Source organism: Acinonyx jubatus, chromosome A1, assembly GCF_027475565.1.
Source record: "Acinonyx jubatus isolate Ajub_Pintada_27869175 chromosome A1, VMU_Ajub_asm_v1.0, whole genome shotgun sequence".
Classification (NCBI taxonomy): Eukaryota; Metazoa; Chordata; class Mammalia; order Carnivora; family Felidae; genus Acinonyx; species Acinonyx jubatus.
In genome coordinates, this window is record NC_069380.1 from 187,127,095 (window position 1) to 187,134,422 (window position 7,328).

Sequence of the window (7,328 nt, forward strand, 5' to 3'; positions counted from 1 at the left end):
AAGTGAGGTTTTCTGTGCCCCATGGGCATTAGTATTTAGAAAAAGCAAAGATTTCTAATCTCATAAAGATAGGAGGTGTCAATCTCAGATTTTTAGACTGCATGGTCTGAGTGAAAACAAAAGTCTCAGGACACCAAACTGTCTTTTCTACTGGCCTACTATTCTACTGGAAATGTATACTATCCATTGGGGATTACAGCTCAGTTTTTCCAGTGTCCCCCCTCCTGCCCCCGCAGTAGGAAGAAAATAATATAAAAGACCATGGTCAGTCATTATCCCCAAATCACAAATCAGTTAGGAATAGGTGCACATTTGCCCAGACCTCTTATGAATTATGGTAAAATCCAAACAACAGGAGTTTACATTAAAAAGAGTCAACAGGAAGATAGGCAAAGAGGATCCAATATTCAACTACTAGGAAACCCTAAAGAAGAAAGCAAAGGAACAGAAGAATCTCAAGAAAAAGAGAACAAAGAAAATACCAAAACCTGTAATTCAATAAAGTTTTCCTAATAAAGTGATTTGAACTATATGTTGAAAAAACATACCCTGTACCTGAGAATATTGACCCAGAATGACCAAAACCAGGACATATTCCAGGAAAAAAAAACTGTATTTAAAAGAAAAGGGGAAAAAATAGATATTTAAGCAAAAGGAACATATAACTTACAAGGGAAATCAAATTAATTTATCCTCAGATTTTTTTTGACAGCAAAGCTTTTTGCTAGAAGAAATTAGAGTAATGTATTTAAAATATTCAAGGAGAGAAAATGTGAACTAAGGATTTTTTATCCAGGAAATCACAAGCTGCTAATAACATGTAAAGACTCAGAGAATATTATTCCCATGAGCCCTTCCTAAGGAGTCTTCTAAAGAACAAGTTTCAGTCAGGTACTGCTGGTGAATATCAGATATATAGTTACTTGTAGATAAAAAACTAAATGAGGGTTGAAAGGTAGACAGTCTAGTATATGATTCAACTGCAAATATACTACAACTATAAAAATTGGGGAGATGATTAGCATATGCAAAAAACATTTTATCTGCTTTCACTAACAATAATGTCAGTAATAGTACAAATATTATTATTCTGAGGATGTTGTATATATAAAGTAGAAAAAAGCAAATGCTAATTATGGGACATTCTAATTCTACCATCTCCCATGCCTCAAAGGATTTTTTAGTTAAAGGAACTATGTAGATAATAGAAGATGTTAAATAAACAATGTAGATATGAATTTGAATTAGACATATCAGTATAAACTCATGGGGTATTTGTCTGTTCCAGCTCTTTTCACTAAAAGGGTTTAAAAACAAAGTCAACCCAACAGCAGTGCTCATCTCCAGCATTCAGATTTGATCTTCAAATGACATAGCCCATTGAACTAAACCAGGATTTCTTGGAGAAATGGCTAATTCCAGGTCTAAGGCAGGAAATGTTTATGATGAGTTTGGAACATCCTGACATGCAGTTAGAAGGAAGCTATCAAAAACTACTAGGGTCATGTCAGAAGATCTCAGGAAGCACCTTGAAGAGTTTTCCACTGGCCAAAGATCTGAGCTTTACAACAGATTGAAACTAATCAAATATAAATATATATAAATCCAAGAGATTATGACATATATCTTAAAAATAATAACTGGTCACCTTCTGAAGAAACAATGATCCAACTGTCATCTTGAAAACTGGGTGAATAAAAGGAAATAATCAAACCTCATCCTAGCTATCCTATATGAATTATAGTACTATGTTACAAAATAGTAGATAAGGGAAAGTGTCTCTTTATAAAAGTATGCCAGGTGATAATTAAAAGGACATATAAAATTAAAATATTACTATTTTTCAACTCCCAATGAATTAATGGATGTAGACATTGAAGATCTGCTAGGACTAACATTAAAGAACAACGTAAACCAGACACAAAACATAATACTACCTTAACCTTGTTAAAGGCATCAGACCTGTGTCAGGACAAGCCTCTAGATTCAGCTCCCAATTTGTAGGAAATAGAGAAGACAGAGGAACACACTGAACTGTACCATGAGTGAGCAGTCAGCAAATCTGACTGTAGGAAACTTGACAGGCTAAATGACCCAAATTTGTTACCAGATAAACTATAAGGAAAAGAAAGATGTGGAAGGAGGAAACCATAAATTAAAAGAGACCTAAAAAACATATCAAGTTTTAAAAAATGGGAAAAAATAAACTATAGGGTTTAGGGATGCTCAGTTGAGTGATAAAACCATAAATAAATGCAAATAAGTAATTATTATAAAAGTCACAATAGTGATTACTTCTGGAGATAGGAAGGGACTGTGTTGGGATGAGGCATGTGAAGGGGTTATAATAGGGGTGGCTGGCAATTCTATTTCTTGATTTTGGTGGTAGTTATAACAGTGTTCACTGTATAATAATTTCACTAAGCCACACATTGGTTTGGTTTGGGTTTCTGTGTCTGTGTTTAATTTTACAATAAAAATATTTTTTTAAAAAAAGTATTAACTGTAGTGGTTATTTGTATTCCTTCTCTCTGGGTTAAATATTTGGTCATGATGAATTAAGAAGCTCTCCCCAAAGCAAGGGCTCCTTTGATTTCTGAAGGAACTAGGACATAATAACTAGTGTCCAGCTATGATCATTGAATTAAGCACTTAGGAGGGCTCATTAAGCTCTTGTTGCATGAAATCAGTGAATCAGTGAGTCAACAGACAATGCAAACACTCCATATTCAAAGTCATTCTGCAGACTTCTACTAGATAGCTCTCCCTGGCTAGAAAAATCTTCAGGAGCTCTTTATTACCTGTAGGAAATGCTTATGCTTCCCAGCTTCACATTCCAGCCTCTTTTCCAGAAACCAGTCTCAACCAACCTTTCCAATCTTAGCACAGCTAGTTTTGCAAATGCTATACTCCAGTCAAACAGGTCTACTTTTAGAATTCTATCTCCTATCTTTCTCATTTCCCCTGCCCCCATCCCTTCCCTGGTACCTTCCCCCTTTCTTTCTACTGACAGAAACTCTACTCATCCTTTAAGGTCTGGCTCTATTCCCATATCTTCTCTAAAGACAGTCCTGATTACTCTTTCCCTGTTGTGCTTCCTCTTTCTTCTGAACCTCAACAATGTCTATTCTCACTTTTGGATACTTAGCCCTTACTTGCACTAGTATTATTGTGAGAGAATTTTTTATCTTTTTAATTTGTTTTGGGCCTGCAAATACACTCGATATTTTCTGAAACTATGTGTGACATTTTAAAAAAATGATTACACAAAGCCTATCACCACATTTCGTGCATCTCCAATCAGCATATGTCAATTAACTGTTAAAGTGGGTGGGCGGATGAATGGGTGGATAGGCAAAAGAACAGATCAAGTTATCACATATTTGAGAGCATTCAGTGGGTACGGGCAGACACATAAGTTTATATACTCAGTAGGGGTAGAATTACAGGGGTCTATTTGACTGCAAGGAGTCTCTGGTGAACTACAGGCAGTTACAGATATTGGGTACCTGGAGGCTGAGATGCTGAAATGTAAGAAGAGAACACTGAAAATATATGGAAGAAACTAATAATAAACTTTTTTTCACTCACAGCTTTGTCCACATCTAGACCTATCTTTGGCAGTTCATGCACTTAAATACTGAAACTTGAAGCAAAAATTTTAAGAGTCCCACTCTATATACTTTACAAAATCACTTATGGGAAGTTTGGGGGTGAACAGGACTATAATTGAGTTTGAGGAGAGTTCCCTGTGACCTAAAATCCAGGTATGAATGGTTACGTGAAAAATTAGAGGCCCAATCCTTCAGTTATGAGGATGACTTCTGCATAAAGAAGAAAAGTAAGGTCCCTGAAATGTGTCAGCTGTCCCAGGGAGCTCTGAGCTGAAAGAAATCCTTGTCCTAGTCAGAACACTAGGTCAGCCGAGTAGCATAGTACCTGGAGCCTGATCCTTCTGGTTCGCTTCAGAAGGAGGGCTGAAGCGAACCACAGACCTGCCCTCCTTTTGAAGCAATGGCTCCAGGGAGAAATCTGCAGACAGATTGGAAGGGATAAATGAATTGGAGTCTGTGAGCTAAGATGTAAGCAAATATAAATAAACAGAATTAGAGGTGGAAAGAATGGAAATCCCAGAGCCAACAAACTTGTTTTCCCTCGTGCTTTGGCATTTTCCCTTCAAGAAAGCCAGGAAAGAAGAGAAAGGTTCTACCATGGATTGGAGGCCTCCTGTGTAATGAGAACTATCCTAGCTGCTTTCAAACATGTAATTTTATTTAATCCTCCCCCTCAACTTGTGTGTCATGCTTGTTCAGGGCCCATGCTAATCTCTGTATCATTCCAACTTTAGTATATGTGCTGCCAAAGCAAGCACCACCTCAACTTGCAAGGAAAGAGTTACCTTCCATGTTTTACTGAAGATGCAAACCCAGATTTAAAGAGATTGAGAGACTTGGCCAAGGCCACACACTTAGAAAGTATAAAAACCAGGATTGAAACTAATGTTTATTTTCCTCCAGAGCCCTGCCCACTACACCTCTAGTGGAAACAGAATTATAGCTTGTTTTAACTGAAAGATGACCTCACCATCATCCCCATTTCACAAATGAAGAAACCAAGGCCAGAAAGGACAAGCAACTTGCCCAGTTCACATGGTCAACTTGTAAGAGGTTCTCAGCTGTAGCCCACACCTTCTGATTTCCAAATAGGAGCTCTCATTATTTGTATCCTTCCAGGTCCTACAAGAATGGCACACTCAAATGGGAGCATTAGTGGGGAGCTTAATGAAGGGACTGTTATGCAAGGGCACATTTAAGGGAAGCCAAATAAGGATGGTGAAGAAATCCAAGTGTAGGAGCTATAAAGGGGGCTATGAACACCCCTGTGCCTGAAGGGACAAGGCCAGGGCCCTTAACTCACTCTGAACTTTGGTAAAGAAAGGCACTGCCAGCCTGCAGGCTGGCAGGGAGGGAATCTAGGCCACAGTACTCTGCTCTCCCTCTTTCTCTAGTCTACTTGTGTCCTAGTGGTGCCTCCCATAAGCTGTACTGGCATTCTACCAAATGCCAGAAGGTGAGGGGTTTCCAAGGCAGCTTCCAGGGCTCAGAGCAGGATAGGAAAGGAAGAAGATTGGACTGGGAGAGGCAAATTAAGACTTCTGAGTGCACTACTACACAGGGATGCTTCTCTGAACCTCAGTCCTTGGGAAGAGTCCTGCCTCCACAGGTCAAAGACAGCAAAAAAACAATAATAAGTCTCTCATGCCAGTCAATGTGGAGCCACGAAGGCATGGCACAGGGAAATAAAGTGCAGCTCACAGCACAGAGCTGAATTTCTCACTACCCACTGCATGAGTGTTATCCTAGTCTGGCCAACTTGTGTATGATAAAAGGGGGCAGACAGAAACTCTGTTCCAATCACCTCAGGATCAAAGGCATTGTGTTGGGACTTTTCTGCTTTGGTACAAAGATCACTACTGGCGTTCAAGCAGAGAGTTGCTGGTGTTTCAGATGAGTTTTTGTGGGTCTTTGAGAATTAAAAACAGAAGGGAGAGGAAGGGAATGCATGTGTGCAGGAGCATGTTTGCTATTTACGAGTTCTTAGAAATCAATGCCACTTTTCAAATAAAGACAATCCCTAAGTGAAGGCGGCTTGGCCATCCTGCTAAGGCACGTCCCTCCTATCTATGCCCTGAGCACAGGCATCCTTGCTTTGGTCCTAAATCTCTCCCCCAGGGCGGAGATGCCCCAGTAGGCTTCTCCAGCCCACCCTAGCCTTCCACCCCAGCCTTCCATCCCTGCCTGAAGTTTCAACTTCAGCTTCCACTGAGCCCCCATCGTCTCCCTGATTTGGTCATATTTCCTACTTAGTTTAAATCAACAGTCTGATTTTATCAACAATAATGCTTTATGGAGGTTTATTTCTTCAAACAGACTGTGCTCCTCTTTGCTATAAAGTTAATTTTATGTTCTTTGTTCACTTTCCTAATCTGCAAATTACATCCTCCTGTTCCCTGATTGCTTACTATTGGAAAAACAGCCCCTCTTTGCTTCCAGTTTGAATATTCTCTGCCTTATCTTGATGACCCTAATCTTTCTCCCCGGACCAGCCTCTCAAGGCAGCCATGAGTAACAGGCAGGGTGCAGCCTGTTCACCAGCACAGACCTTGTGTAGCTGAGTGGGCCAGGGCTGCATACCTCCCTCCTCTGCTGGCCTTTTTTTCTTCCCCAATCGTTTTTTCTCAAAGTGTTGGAAGAGGGTCAGTTGCAGCAGGAAGGATTAGAAATTCTGGGAGCCACTCCATGCTCTCAGAAAGTCCTAGTGGGAAGACGGAGAACTTCCGACACTCAGAGAAACAAGGACAAACGCTTCGGAGGCTGACGCTCCGCTGATACCACATGAAAAATGACCTGACTCTTTTGTTGGAAGTGCCTGGAGGGGGAGGGGCTACAAAAGGAAGAGAGATCACTGGGAATGGTGAAGGGAAAAACAGAATCAGTTCTTACATGATCAGGATTTTTAAAGAGGATGGGGAAGAAATTACCCTGCTATCAGAAACGTCAAAGAGAATTAAGCATGTTCCGCATAGAGGGAAGGAAGGAGGGAGAAACTGGCAAAAAATTAAAAAGACAGAGCTGGAAGGGACCTTAGCAACCCCCATGCTTTATGGAAGAGAACACCAGGTTCCCTCAACCAGACCCTGAGTTCCAATAATAGCAACAGAGTCATAGCATTGATGGTAATAATGATAAGTGATATTTGTTTACTGTTATTTACCAAACCAATCCACCATCTTACTGTTGCTTACCATATGCCATGTTCATTTCCATCTCCAGGTCTCTATCTTCTCAAAACTCTAAAAGCTAGTATTTCTTGTGTGTTGTGCACTGGACGCTGTTTAAATGCTTTACATGTCTTATTGCATTTAATCTTCCAAAAACAATTCCAGGCGGTAAGTAGAGTTATCATCTCCATTCCACAAGTAGGGAAACTGAGACACACAGAGGTTGATAACCTGGTGATGGTCACAGGTAGGAAGAAAGAGCCAGGATTCAACCAGGTCTGTCTGTCTTATGAACCCACATTCAAAAAATATTTAGGGAATCACTATGTGACTCTTGAATTGGTATATTATTCACACAAACCTCATTCCTGCTTTAGTCTCAATGCTCTAGTTTTCTGGGGACATTGCTGTCTGTCTAAACCCCTCTAGGCTTCCCAATTTGGGGGCAGAGTCTTCTTTTGATACCCTAGGCCAGACCAGGCCAAAGGTGGAGTAACTCTATAAAGGGCCAGATCATAAATATTTTAGGCTTTGCAGACCACATATG

General features: G+C 40.1%; 1 non-coding gene across 1 annotated transcript; it reads right to left on the reverse strand.

The window, feature by feature from the left end:
• Positions 1-4,265: 4,265 nt before the first annotated feature.
• On the reverse strand, positions 4,266-4,372 carry LOC113594834 (U6 spliceosomal RNA). The gene has a single exon (XR_003415285.1). It is a non-coding gene; the product is annotated as a U6 spliceosomal RNA (small nuclear RNA).
• Positions 4,373-7,328: the final 2,956 nt, after the last annotated feature.